The sequence below is a fragment of the Meles meles genome, chromosome 12 (genome assembly GCF_922984935.1).
Source record: "Meles meles chromosome 12, mMelMel3.1 paternal haplotype, whole genome shotgun sequence".
NCBI classification, from domain to species: Eukaryota; Metazoa; Chordata; class Mammalia; order Carnivora; family Mustelidae; genus Meles; species Meles meles.
This window is the reverse complement of record NC_060077.1, coordinates 86,140,139-86,154,425: the sequence shown is the minus strand read 5'-3', so window position 1 is coordinate 86,154,425 and position 14,287 is coordinate 86,140,139. Positions and strand designations below refer to the sequence as shown.

General features: G+C 36.4%; 1 pseudogene; it reads right to left on the bottom strand.

Annotated features, from left to right (window-relative positions):
• Positions 1–12,634: 12,634 nt before the first annotated feature.
• Positions 12,635–13,833, bottom strand: LOC123954258 (annotated as a pseudogene).
• Between the last annotated feature and the right edge of the window lie 454 nt (positions 13,834–14,287).

The following is a 14,287-nucleotide window of genomic DNA, read 5'->3' as shown; positions in this document are numbered from 1 at the left end:
ATAAACAAATACACTCTACCATGCCGTTCTGTCTGAAAAGTTTTCTTTCCTAAGCAATTCTACATTTATTATTAGTTTGAGGGAAATATGCTGGTAGGATAATGTTTCATATGTAAACATCAATTAATTCATATTTTTAGAACTTTTTTAAAAGATTTTATTTATTTATTTGACAGAGAGAGATCACAAGTAGGCAGAGAGGCAAGCAGAGAGACAGAGAGAGGGAGAGAGGAGGAAGCAGGCTCCCCGCCAAGCAGAGAGCCCGATGCGGGACTCTGGGATCATGACCCGAGCCGAAGGCAGAGGCCTAAACCACTGAGCCACCCAGGCGCCCCATATTTTTAGAATTTTTAATGGCTTTGGCACTTCTTTGAAGATTCACAGAGATTTTCTAGAAATCCAATATTATGTATCTATTAAGCAAGGGTTATGAATAAGTGTTATTTTCAAAATGAAAAGTATCAAGGTATCTTCATAATTGATAGCTATTTTGAAAACATATGTAAAAGTGAAAGGACAATTCATCCCCAGAATAAAACTATAATCACCAGGATGATTTTCCACATACTAAATGGAAATAATATAAAAGAATGGTCTCTGGAGCCATATTGCTAAAATTTGAGTCCTGGATTTGTAACATTAAGCATTCAACCTCCATGATCTGTTTCTTCATGTTAAGACTAGAGTAATGATTATCATACCTATTTTATAATGTTGTTCTGAGTTCTAAACAAGTTACCATGGAAAGAGCTCTGAGAACTATCTCATGCATGCATATGATCTCTTGGTACCTTTTTTCTTTTTTTTAGGATTTTATTTATTCATTTGACAGAGAAAGAGATCACAAGTAGGCAGAGAGTCAGGCAGAGAGAGAGGAGGAAGCAGGCCCCCGTTGAGCAGGGAGCCCAATGCGGGACTCGATCCCGGCACCCTAAGACCACGACCTGAGCAGAGGCTTAACCCACTGAGCCACCCAGGTACCCCTGATCGCTTGGTACTTTTATGCAAACTCAGTGATAGATTTAGGCTTAATTGTACATGTAAGCTATTCCAGAGGCAGTTTTCATTGCTCTTGTCAGAAGTTAACATGGAAATAATGTACCAGTCACTTACAGATTTTATACACAATTCACATATTCTTGCTCCATAGTAACACACATATAAAAGATATTTCAAGTATGTTTTATTTTTTAAGATCTTCTGGCAAGAAGATCTATATTTTGTAGAATATACCATAAAACGGAAAGAAAATTTTCATGAAGCCTACAAATCTCCTCCATGCTGACAACATCCTTGTTTCTAATCAAATAATTCCAAAGAGGTCCAAGCTTAAGTTACTTTCCTCTCACACATACAACTGTGCTATATTGTCTTACATACATATATTTAATCACTGATTGCACAGGAATACCCAAACTGTCAAATAATCTTATTCTATTTTTATGGATTTCTTTTTCTTCTTTCAGAAGATACTCTTATTCTTTCCTAAACTTCTCTTGCTGCTTACAGATTTTCTCCAGATGACCTTCCCTTACACTTCACTTAAAAAATCAAGGAAATTAGGAGGTATCAAATTTACCTTTTTACCGTCAAATATATGCATCTGCAAACATTTGTGCACAGACACTAATTTCTTTCCTGCACTTCCAATTAAAGGTCTTGTTCTGTTTTTCATTTTTTCCTTCCTCCGGTATTATGGATCCCATATTCTTTCAACTTTTCAAAGACACCGATTGAGAAATTATCTTCTAACTGTGTATTATCAATTTCTTGCTCACAACTAATTCTTCAGGGAAGTGAAATATTGTTCAAAACATTTCCTGCCTCTTTCTATTAACCCTCTTTAAAAGTTCTCATCCTACTAGAGGATTATGTTCTGACTTAGGCACTCATGTACTGGATTTTCCATGTGACTTCCTTTGACAAATGGTATCACAGTGAGGTAGACAGTTGTTAACTTTCAGCAAGAGCATTAGAAGTATTATATGTTTTTTTCCTATTCTTGCTCTCTAATATGAGGAGAGTGATGACCCAGAAAGGGGATGCTATTTCAGCCAGAGCCACACAGAACCTGGACTAAAAAACAAGAAACAAATTTCACAGACCTACATTAATGAAGCAAATAAAAAACATATGAGGTTTTAAGCTAATGAAACGTTTCGGTCCTGGAGAGTTTGGGATTGGGGTCTGTGTTTCCCCCTCCTGTTCTAAAGTACATTCATCACTTTCTTAAGGGATAGAAACTCAAAAGTCAGATCAACCTAACATATTCAGAAGTGATGTCTTGAGATCACTTCAAAAAGTGCTTTTCAGATTGAAAACCAATAATCAATCCTGCTAGTTCTTTTCTAATACTAACCAGATTGTCTGCCTCTTGACCTTCTGCCACTGAAATCACACTAGGAAGATCTGCATACACTTGTACTGTCTGTAACGTCTTTAAAGCTCAGTATTGAAAGATAATTCCATATCATCACTTGGAAATTTACCCTAAACTTGGGTAAAATAAGATAGTTTTCAAACTCTGGTGATACCTTCAGAAAATCCGTTATTAAATGCATGAATCCATCCTCCCTCCCTTCCTTTCCTTTTTTTGTTCCTTCCTTCCTTCATGCATTTAATACTCATTAACTTCTACCAAGTAATATGCCCTGAGACATATGATAGGAATACAAACACATAGGAGACACAGTTCTTGATGTCAAGAAAATTTTAGTTACAAAAAGTTAAGCAGAGCCAAAAATAAATTAGTAAGGTAAAGTGTTATGGGTATCGTTATAGATTCATACACAGGATAAGGCATTAAGAAATGTATAATCGGGGCGCCTGGGTGGCTCGGTGGATTAAGCCGCTGCCTTCGGCTCAGGTCATGATCCCAGGGTCCTGGGATCCAGCCCCGCATCGGGCTCTCTGCTCAGCAGGGAGCCTGCTTCCCTTCCTCTCTCTGCCTGCCTCTCCACCTACTTGTGATCTCTGTCTGTCAAATAAATAAATAAAAAAAATCTTAAAAAAAAAAAAAAAAAGAAATGTATAATCAATTCTGCTACGAGGAAACAAGACACATTGATAGAGTGCTGCTTTTAGAACTGATTAACCATAACGGTGGAGAGTGGTCCAAGTGCCAAGGAACAGGGATCCTGTAAGCAAAGACAAGGAAGTGTGAAACATCCTGGAATGTTCTGGAGTCAGGAGCATTTCAAACTATAGGGAACAAATTGAGGGTGGTGGGGGGATGGGGTAACTGAGTGATGGGCATTAAGGAGAGCACGTGATGTAAGGAGTACTGGGTGTTATATGCAACTGATGAATCACTGAACTCTACATCTGAAACTAATGATACATTATATGTTAATTAATTGAATTTAAATAGAATAAGATAATAAAAAAAGGCTGGTTTCATGTGTGTGGAAGGAGTAGTGAATAGGGAAACTTGGATTAAAATTAGTGGCATAGATATTTCTTTCCTTTGTAAGTGATTAAAACTTCACACTAAAAAAAAGTGCACATTAAGCATGCCATTTTAATTGTCTATGAGAAGTTTATTAATTATACTACAAATCTGTATAAAACATGTCACTGCCTTTAGGAGCAGCTTTCAGGGATATATCTCAGTGCCTAGAAGACACTTGTCTTTATGATGTTGATATTATAAACTTAAGTATGTAACATGAGAATAAAAGTTTTAATTTGATCCTAAAATTGATTTAAATTATTGTACTATGAAAGCAAAAGACACAGGACACTTGAGAGTCCAGGACTGGGAGTGTGGCGTAGGAAAAAAGTTACTGCAAAACAGTTTTAGGATGCACTAGGATGGCCACTTGTCACCAAGTTAGTAACTCTATCCACCCTTGAATAACTTTTTAATTGACGATTAGGCATATTTATTGGGGTGAAGAATAAAATAGACTTAAGATCATTATTGTGAAAATAAACCAAAATGAGCTTTTAAAGTTATGCATAATATTAAAATAGAATATATTTTGCCCAGAGAAAGATTTGTGGGTTTTTTTGACAATGTAAATAGAAGGATATAATTACAAATTAAGTTTATTATCAATTTTATGTCAGTATTTTTTTCTGAACTTCTCACTGGGAACATTGATGAATAAAGACTTAACAAATGGTGTGCTTCATTTCAGAAATACATCAAATGCTAATGCACTATAGAAAGCTATTACATGAAGTAGTGTGAGCATCTGTTTTTGAGAATTTTTTTCAACTGATACCAATTTTATTCTGCATGAGTTATTATTTTTTTCTTTTTTTGTGCTAATTTCATTTTAAAGAAATATTATGGAAACACTCTGAGACACATAAAAAGCTGTTTTGTAATAAGAAAATTTGACTTTATGCGGGTGTGTCCAGTCCAACGGCCTTTTTCATGTTTTTGTTCTTGTTTCTCTGAAAAATTCAGCATTCATCTTTCTGTATTTTTAATTTTTTTTACTCATTCATCAAACATTTAGTGAATATCTAGAGTCTATTAAAAACTGTCCCAGGATATGGATTTTCGGTGGCAAATCAGGTCCATGTGGCTTCTGTCCTCCACATGTTACCTCACTTATATCTTAATTAAACTTCACAAGATCCATTGGAACTATTTTCTACATGAGGAAACAATGTGTATGAACGCAATGGTGGAAACCTGTCAAGTTTAAATAGCTGACAATCTTTCTTTCCTAAATCCCTTTCCACTCTCATTAATAACAGGATTTCTAAGGCAATCACTTTAAAACTTTACATTTTTATTTTTATTAAGTTTTGAATTTTATTCCAGTTTAGTTAACATGCAATGTCATATTAGTTTTAGGTGTACAATATAGTGATTCAGCAATTGTATACATAACTCAGTGCTCATCATAGTAAGTGCCCTCTTTAATCTCCATCGCCAGTTTCACCCACCCCCCACCACCTTGTTTTAAACTTAACACTTCTTTATTGTCTGTATCAGTTTGGTGGTTAACAGCATGTCAGTTAATTCTTACAAATAAATTCTTAAATAAAAAGTGCATTGTTATTCCCATGATAATCATCTTGGTCCACACTTTATGACCGCATGGTTGCAGTCATACAACCTCCTCCCTGAACTCCCTAAACTATATTTCAGTCCAGTCACTCAGTCCAGAACAATGAAAGCAGCTTTTTAGTCCCTGAGTCACCTGCCGAAAATAGGTAAGAACAAAATGGTGGCTTCCTCCCACCCCACCCTCTTTTTATTTGGTTTATGGTTAAATCTTAAAAGGGTTTCTTTTCCCTGTGTTATATTTAATTTATATATGAGTTACTCATCCTTATCTTCTGATCTTATGCCTGTCTATAATAACATATTCTTAGGGGGTCTTTTGCCACTTATTGCTCTTTCTTTGATTTATTGGTTAAAATTCATATGTATGTTTATTTCTGGTCACTTGGTTTACATCGACCCATTCATGACATCCCAGGCGTTGTTCCAAGGGATGTTCTCGAGCCTCACACAGAACCCCCAGTGGGTCTAGTCTTTATTTCTCCTTATCACATCAACTGCATGCTGTGTCAACTTCTATTTTTTTTTTTTTTTTACTGAACTGGGTGGTCACGCTCCATTGCCTCATGCTAGGAACACCTTAACTCTGGATCAATCCATCCAGTTAGCTTTCCCATAGCAACTCAAAGACTGATGAAGCTTACTGGAAAAATAAAACAAAACTACTTCTCAGATTTGGTCCCTTTATCAGTTCCTTAACTTGCATTTAACTGAGTCTTCATTAGTACCTGGAAATTCTTTCCTTTCTAATTGCTGTTTTCTTATCTTCTTTTTTTTTTTTTAAATCATTGGCACTGTTACTCATCCATAATTTTAAATAGGTGAACTCAGTCTCTACTTCACCAACCAAAACATAAAAATAAAATAGAAAAAAAAATAAGGAAGAATGTCCCTCAAAGATATGCCAACAACTAAAAAATTATCTTAATGGATGACTTTGCTATCAGATGCTAGTGGACAAGAATTCCCTCATGGGATCAGGAGGGAGACAAACCATAAGAGACTCTTAATCTCACAAAACAAACTGAGGGTTGCTGGGGGTGGAGGGGTAGAGAGAGGGTGGTTGGGTTATGGACATTGGGAAGGGTATGTGCAATGGTGAGTGCTGTGAAGTGTGTAAGCCTGATGATTCACAGACCTGTACCCCTGGGACAAATAATGCATTATATGTTAATAAAAATATTAATAAAAAAGAATAAAGATAGTTCTCCTAGTACCTTGCTTTTTAGATCCACCCTCTCTTCTCAAGCCAAGATAATTTGCTTTATGGAAATAAAACACCTTTAAAAAATCAGCTTTTCTTTTTATTGCATTCTTCTCACAATATTAAACACAGTTAAAATACTGTATTTTATAAACACAGAAAAATGCACATGAAACACCTTTCTCCTGACCTCATTGTTCTCCCTACTATTGCCCAATTCACCTCTCCCCTATAAAGTCTTTGTAAACAGGTGACTTCACTGCTGCTTCAAACATTCACTTCCTGAGTATCTCTTTAACTCACTGTCACCTTTGCCCCCATCAGTCCTTTGTCACTAATGTCATTAATGATATTGGTCACCAATGGCACAGACCCTACACACTCCAAAAAGATTAATTTAAAATAAATCATAGACTATATGTGAAATGCAACACTCTAAATCTCCTAGAGGATAGCTTTGGATAAATTCTCTATTGGGTTCAGTGGTGACTTTTTTGATATAATAAAGGCATAATCCATGAAAAATAATAAACTGAACTCCATTAAAATTAAAAATTACTGTTTCAAAAAGGAGCCAAAAGAATGAGAAGATAGCCACAGAATGAGAAAAAGTATCTGTCAAAGACATTAGCTGTTAAAGGACAGCTATCTAAAATATACAGAGAACTCCCAAACTCAACAATAAGAAAGTGAAAAAACAGATTAAAAAATGAGCATAAATTTTGAAGAACCTCACCAAAGAAGACATAGAGATTAAAAAAAAAAAGCATATGAAAGATGCTCAACATCAAATGTCATTAGGGATATTATAAATTAAAGCAACAATGAGAAACAACAATGAGAACAATATATCTATTAGAATGGTCAAAATTCAAACTACTGGAGCACCAAACAGCTGTCTCTCAGCTGAGACAAGAACACTTCATTCATGGGGCGTCTGGGTGGCTCAGTGGGTTAAAGCCTCTGCCTTCACCTCAAGTCATGATCCCATGGTCCTGGGATCGAGCCCCGCATCGGGCTCTCTGCTCGGTGGGGAGCCGGCTTCCCCCTCTCTTTCTGCCTGCCTCTCTGACTGCTTGTGATCTCTGTCTGTCAAATAAATAAATAAAACCTTAAAAACAAAAAGAAAAACAAAAACGCTCATTCATTGCTCATTCATTGCTGTTGGGAATAGGAAATAGTGCGACCACTTTGGAAGGCAGTTTGCCAATTTCTTACAAATCCAAACATATGCCTAACCATATTATCCAGCAATTATGCTCCTTGGTTTTTACCCAAATTAAATGTTGAAAACATTTCCATACAAAAACCTGCAGGTGGATGTTTATAGTAGCTTTACTCATTAACTGCCAACAACTGGAAGCCGCCAAGATGTTCTTCAATAAGTGACTGGGTAAACTATGGTCCATCCAGACAGTGGATATTACTGAGTATTTAAAAGCATATATGAGCTATCAAGCCATGAAAAGACATGAAGTAAACTTAAATGCATATTTGTAAGTGTAAGAAGCCAATCTATAAAGCTACATAATGTATAATTCCAACTGCATGTTACTCCAGGAAAGGCAAACTATAGAGACAGCCAAAGATCCATGGTTGCCAGAGGTTAGGGGGAAGGAAAGGATGAACAGGTGGATAACAAAGAATAGTTGCATGAGTGAAATCGTTCTGAGTGGTATTATGATGGTGGATACGTGCCATTTATATTTACATTATATATCTTTCAAAACCTATAGAATGCACAATACCAAGAATGAACTATAATGTAAGCTGTGGACTTGGGATGATGATGGGTCAATATAGGTTCATCAGCTGTAACAAATTTATCATTTTGCTACTGTAATTTGATAGTCCAGGAGGCCATGCATGTGTGTGGGGGCAATGGTATTTGGGAACTCTCTATATTTTTCATGCAATTTTGCTCTGAACCTAAAGCCACTTTTAAAAAAACAAAGTCTATTAAAGAAATATAGTATGCCAATTTAAAAAATTGGGATAAATGTAATAATACTTGTACAAGACTTCTACACTGAGTATCACACAATCGTAATGAGAGAAATCAAACATTATCTAAATTCATGGAAAGTTATCAATGTTAGTGGTCCAGAAGACTCAACATTTTCTCTATCACAGACTACAGATTTGAGTAGCATACATTGCTACTAGCCATAGATCTTGCAGTTAAAGCTACTGAATATGTTATACAATACAAAACATTATATCTATTAATTCAAAGGTGTGTTGCATATTTGAGTGAGGAGTAATAATAATATACTAAATAAGAAATAACATACTCATTAAGAAAAATAAACATTTACAAACTCATAATTAAACTTGGTTTAAATCACAAATATCTTTCCATGACTTCTAAAAAGCAGACATAATTTCTTTAAAAGCCCATGTAAAATTGTGATGGGACTATTTTGCATGGGACCCACTTTGGATTTGGAAAATCCACTAACATTTGCAATACTGTGATTTAATTTATATATAATTATTCTAAGATAACATTCTACCTCATGATTATTATAAATTTCCTTTCTTCTTACATGTGTCAAAGAGGATTTGTAAGACGTATCACTTAGAAGATTTTTTTTAAAGATTCTAAAATTTTATTTTGAGAGAGAGAGAGAGAAAGAGAGAGTGTATGTGCAAGTGGGAGAGAGGCAGAGGCAGAGAGAGAGAAAAGAATCTCAGGTGGTCATCACGCTGAGCGTGGAGCCATCACAGGGCTCAATCTCAAGACCCTGAGATCATGATGTGAGCTGAGACCAGGAGTCAGAGTCTTAACTGACTGAGTCACCCAGGCACCCCTAAAGGATTTTAATTAAATATCAAATACATATAGCATGTTTACAGATAGCACAATAATTGTATGAAAAAATGGGTTAATATTTTGCAGTTTTAATAACATGTCTTTTTAGATAACCATATTTAAACCCATATGACAAATCTGCCTTTCTTAAAATTTCCATTAATAAAAAAATAAAGTTTGTATTGATGTGAAATGTTTGTGTTAATGCCTCGGCCCTGCCAAAAAATTAAAAATAGAAATGACCAAAATATAATTAATTGGAATGAATCTCCAGTTTTCCCCAACCTTGACTCTAACAAAGAATGAGAGGGAAACTGGATACCCACAGGAAGGTGGTAATGAGCCGATGGCTACTTAGGGACTACATATGGGATCAGCATTCATGAGAAATGAATAATAACTAATAACTAATTCCCACTGCAAGCAGCCCAGAAATATTCCAAGTCAAGAAGTTATGCAAATACCAAAAAAAAATCTTTACAAATGTTACTTATAATTACTAAACTTTTCCAAAGTGTTTTATTACTTACATTCACTTCTGTCTGCCATTATTCCCCAAATTTGATTGACATATCTTTACATCTTTACAATAATGGGCTGCTAGTTTACTTTTCTTGCCTATAATGTCAACATTTTAATTAAAAAAAAAAGGCCATGGAATCATAGTAAGAAAAATATCCTACGATTTTATGAGGTCTGTTGATGGGAACCAACAAAAGAAGAGAGGTGAAGGATAAGAAAACATCTCTGTCCAACTGTTCAGGGGTAAATCTACCCTTCTGGCAACATGTACTGTGTGTATGAACTTGTGTAACACATTTCTCTGTGTATTTTCTCATCTAGAAAATCAGAATGATAACTACATGCAATTCTTACGTTTGTGTGAGAATTAAGAGTGTAGGTATATGAAAAAACTCTTAGTGTCACTCCCGAGCAAATATCTCTTATATATTATTATAAATAATATGTCAATTCATTTTATTACTATTTTCCTTTTGTAACTGAGCTATCATGTAAAGCCGAGATGATAGATGAAATAAGACCTAATAATATCATCATGTTATTTCAGTAAACCTCTTTGACAGATTTTCTATGGTCACAAAGTTTATGCTTTTCACAAAAACTAGGCTATTCCATTGTATTTATTCCAAGAAATACTAGTTAAAGTATTTAAAATAATCATGGAAAACTTGTAATAGATGCTTCAGACAGAAGGATGCTCAGGGAGATTTGTTCCCAAGCTGTATGTTAAATATTTGTGATAGCAAGGTCAATACTTCATCAAAAGAAGTTTGGGAGAAAAAAAATGTAAGAAAAAAATATTCTGGAAAATTATCTGTGGGATAATATCACCTGGAGATTTTCCTAGTGTAAATGATCTTTTTCCACACCCACACACCCCTTTTTTAAAAAAATACTGTTTCTATGTTTCTGGGATAAATGGAAATATATGTTGACACCAGAAATTAATATCATAATGATATAGCTGGGAAGAAACCAAATGTAGAAAAAAATCTTGATTTAAAAAAATTGATGTTTGGCAACATATGGGCTGACAAGGTACAGAACTGTATGCAAAGTAATAGTAATAAAGAATTTAAATAGTAATACATAATGTATGGGGAAAGATTATGTAAGTCCTAGCATATTCCCCATTTCCCTCTAAAAATATTCAATATCTTATTTGATGATTTTGATTGATAAATTAGGGCTGATTCAAATAAAAATGAGTTTAACTTTGGAAAGATAGGTTCTTGTATACTACAATGTAAGAAAACGTGGTTGTCAAAATAAAAATGTTAAACAGCAATATCAGTTAAGCGATAGTTAACATGGATTTATCTCCCACATTTTGATTCTGCATATTTTCTACTCACTTATTTAGTATTCATGTAGAGACCTTGAAAAAGGATTCACTTTTGCTGATGGATGTAGGGGGTGGAACTGCATCATTGCACAGAAAATGCATTAACTGATATGATAACACAATCATAAATGTAATAGGATTCATTACTACCAAGAACTAGCACTATGATGTCTATAAACTTTTCCTGATTTTTAAAATGGATATTAAATGGAAATTTCACCAATATTTTAAGCCTATAGGGATACCTTATAGTCAGTAAATAAACTGAAATTAATCATCTCAAAGGCAAAGAATTATTTTTGTTCTACAGGACATACTTTTTACTTATTTATTTTTTTGTATGATTAAGATATGAAATAAAACAAGGTATGTGTAAAAAAAACCCCAAGATGTGTGTATAGAAAAACACATACATCTATTAACTATTTATAGGCAAACACCCAAACAATATTTAGTTCGGCCTGCAATTTTTAATGTTCCACTGGAAAACTCTGAACTACATTAAGCACCTGTGATCAACTACATTGGTCAGGATTCACTGGAGAAATAGACTATCTACCTATCCATCTAGAGAGAGAGAGAGAGGAAGAGAGGGATTTATTATGAGAAATTGTCTCATAATAAATGACCAGGAGGGTCAATGACATAAGTCCCATCCTAAGGACTGGAGAAGATGAGAGGCAATATCCCAGATCAATCAGTGAGGCAGGAAAAGAGAGGTGGATTTCTTCTTCCTTAATCTTTTGTCATAGTTGGGGCTTCAACAGATTAGTTGAGGTCCACCCATGCTGGGGATGGCATTCCACATTACTGAATCCACTGATTCAAATCCTAATCTCATCCAGAAAACATTGTCATAGGCACATGTTTAATCTGGGCACCCTGAAGCAGGTCTCATTGACACATAAAATTAATGGTTGCACCAGCTATGCTGATCACTAGAAGAATCAAGAATGCATAGATCCTCACTTTTTGACCTCACATCTTAGCTTGCACATAATTTCCTCCATAAAGATTTTCCTGTTTCCTTGAAATTTTATTATTTATTCATCAATCCTATATTATGCCAAAGGTTTTATGAGATGTTATCTTGATTTTACTCTATTTTGGTTTCCTCCTTCTTATCTGTATCATCCAAGAGAATATAAGTCTATTGGTGAGAATACTAAGGATGAAAATGAGGATAGCTAAATTTACCAAGGGGTTACTTTGTACACATCATCATTCAATAATCTTACAATAAAACATGTCACAAAAGGATAACTGGGAATTCTATTCAGATTTAATATTTACTGTTATATCTTCAAGGGATTCCAATTTTCACATAATGTTAGGGTTTATAAATTCTACTTGATAAAATCTTTACACTCTTCCATTGTGTGGTAATGTTACCAGACTCCAAAGGAAAATGAGTATCATTTCAAACAAGGACTTCAGGAATTTTCACCAGTTCTTGATAAGGTCAAGAGATCTTTTTATTTATTTGTTTTTTAATTTTTTTGGGGGGGCGGGCTGGGTACAGTATACTTTCTTGAATGTACATGACAAGGTAGGGCTCCTTACGCCTCTCTTCTTCTTCAGGGAGTCTGGGATGGAAACTCTGTAGAGGTCAGGAGATTCTCAGTGTGTTGTGGGATGGGTTATGGTGAGGATTCCCCAGCAGCTGAGGGAAGAGCGAGGGTCTCTCTCTTGCTCTCGCTGGGGCTCGTGGTTTGGAGGCTCTTACTCCTTGGAGGCCATATGGACCATAAAGTCCACCACTTGGTTGCTATAGCCAAATTCACCGTCATACTGTGATATGAATTTGACACAGTGGTCATTGAGAGCAATGCCAGCCCTAGCATTAAAGATGGAAGAGTTGTGTCACTGTTGAAACAGCAGGAGACAATTTGGTCATTGTCCAGGATGCCTTTGAGGGGACCTTTCAATGCCTGTTCCACCACCTTCTTTTTTTTTTTAAAGATTTTTATTTATTTATTTGACAGAGAGAGATCACAGGTAGATAGAGAGGCAGACAGAGAGAGAGAGGGAAGCAGGCTCCCTGCTGAGCAGAGAGCCAGATGCGGGGCTCGATCCCAGGACCCTGGGATCATGACCTGAGCTGAAGGCAGCGGCTTAACCCACTGAGCCACCCAGGCGCCCCTGTTCCACCACCTTCTTAATGCCATCATATTTGGCAGCTTTCTCAAGGCAGCAGTTCAGATCCATGACTGACACATCGGTGCTGAGGACACAGAAAACTATGCAGGTGGCTCCCCATTCAGCTCAGGGATATTCTTGCCTACAGCCTTGGCAGCACCAGTAGAAGCAGGAATGATGTTCTGCGCAGCCCCTCAGTCATAATGTCACAGCTTCCTAGAGGGGCCATCCACAAGCTTCTGGGTGGCAGTGATAGCTTGTCCTGTGGTGATGAGCCCCTCCGCCATGCCAAAGTTGTCCCAGATGACCTTGGTCAGAAGCCCAAGCAGTTAGTGGTGCAGGAAACATTGCTGGTAATCTTGAGGAAGTTGTCACACTTCTCATGATTCACACCCATCACAAACATGGGGGCATCAGCAAAAGGGGCAGAGCTGATTACCTTTTCGGCCCCTTCAAGTGAGCCCCAGCTTTCTTCATGACGTTGAAGATCCCAGTGGACTCCACAAGATACTCAGCACCAGCATCTCCCCATCTGATGCTGGCAATATCTTGCTCCTGGAGGATGGAGATGGTTTTTCCGTTGATGACAAGTTTCTTGTTCTCACTCTTGACTGTGCCATTGAATTTTTGTGGGTGGACTCCTACTGGAACATGTAGACCATGTAGCTGAGGTCAATGAAGGAGTCATTGATGGTGACAATATCTACTTTGCTGGAGTTAATAGGAGTCTTGGTGAGCAGTTGCCCAATATGGCCAAATCCATTTACTCTGACCTTCACCATTGTGTCTCTGCAATGCAGCTGGTGCTGCACCAGAAGATGCAGTTCTCTGTCAACCGAGTACAGAGCCAAAAGTTGGGTTGTTTGTTTGTTTGTTTTTTTTTTTTTTTTGGATAGTTAAACTTTATTTTTTCAGTGTTCCAAGATTCATTGCTTATGCATTACACCCAGCCAAAAGATTTTTTTAAAAAGCCCTTCAAGGGGCACCTGGGTGGCTCAGTGGGTTAAAGCCTCTGCCTTCGGCTCAGGTCATGATCCCGGGGTCCTGGGATCCAGCCCCACATCAGGCTCTCTGCTCCGCAGGGAGCCTGCTTCCTCCTCTCTCTCTGCCTGCCTCTCTGCCTAGTTGTGATTTCTCTCTGTCAAATAAATAAAATATTTAAAAAAAAAGCCCTTCAAATGCAAGCCTCTAATCATCTGGATGACTCTTTCTATTTAATTAAAAATTATATCATGA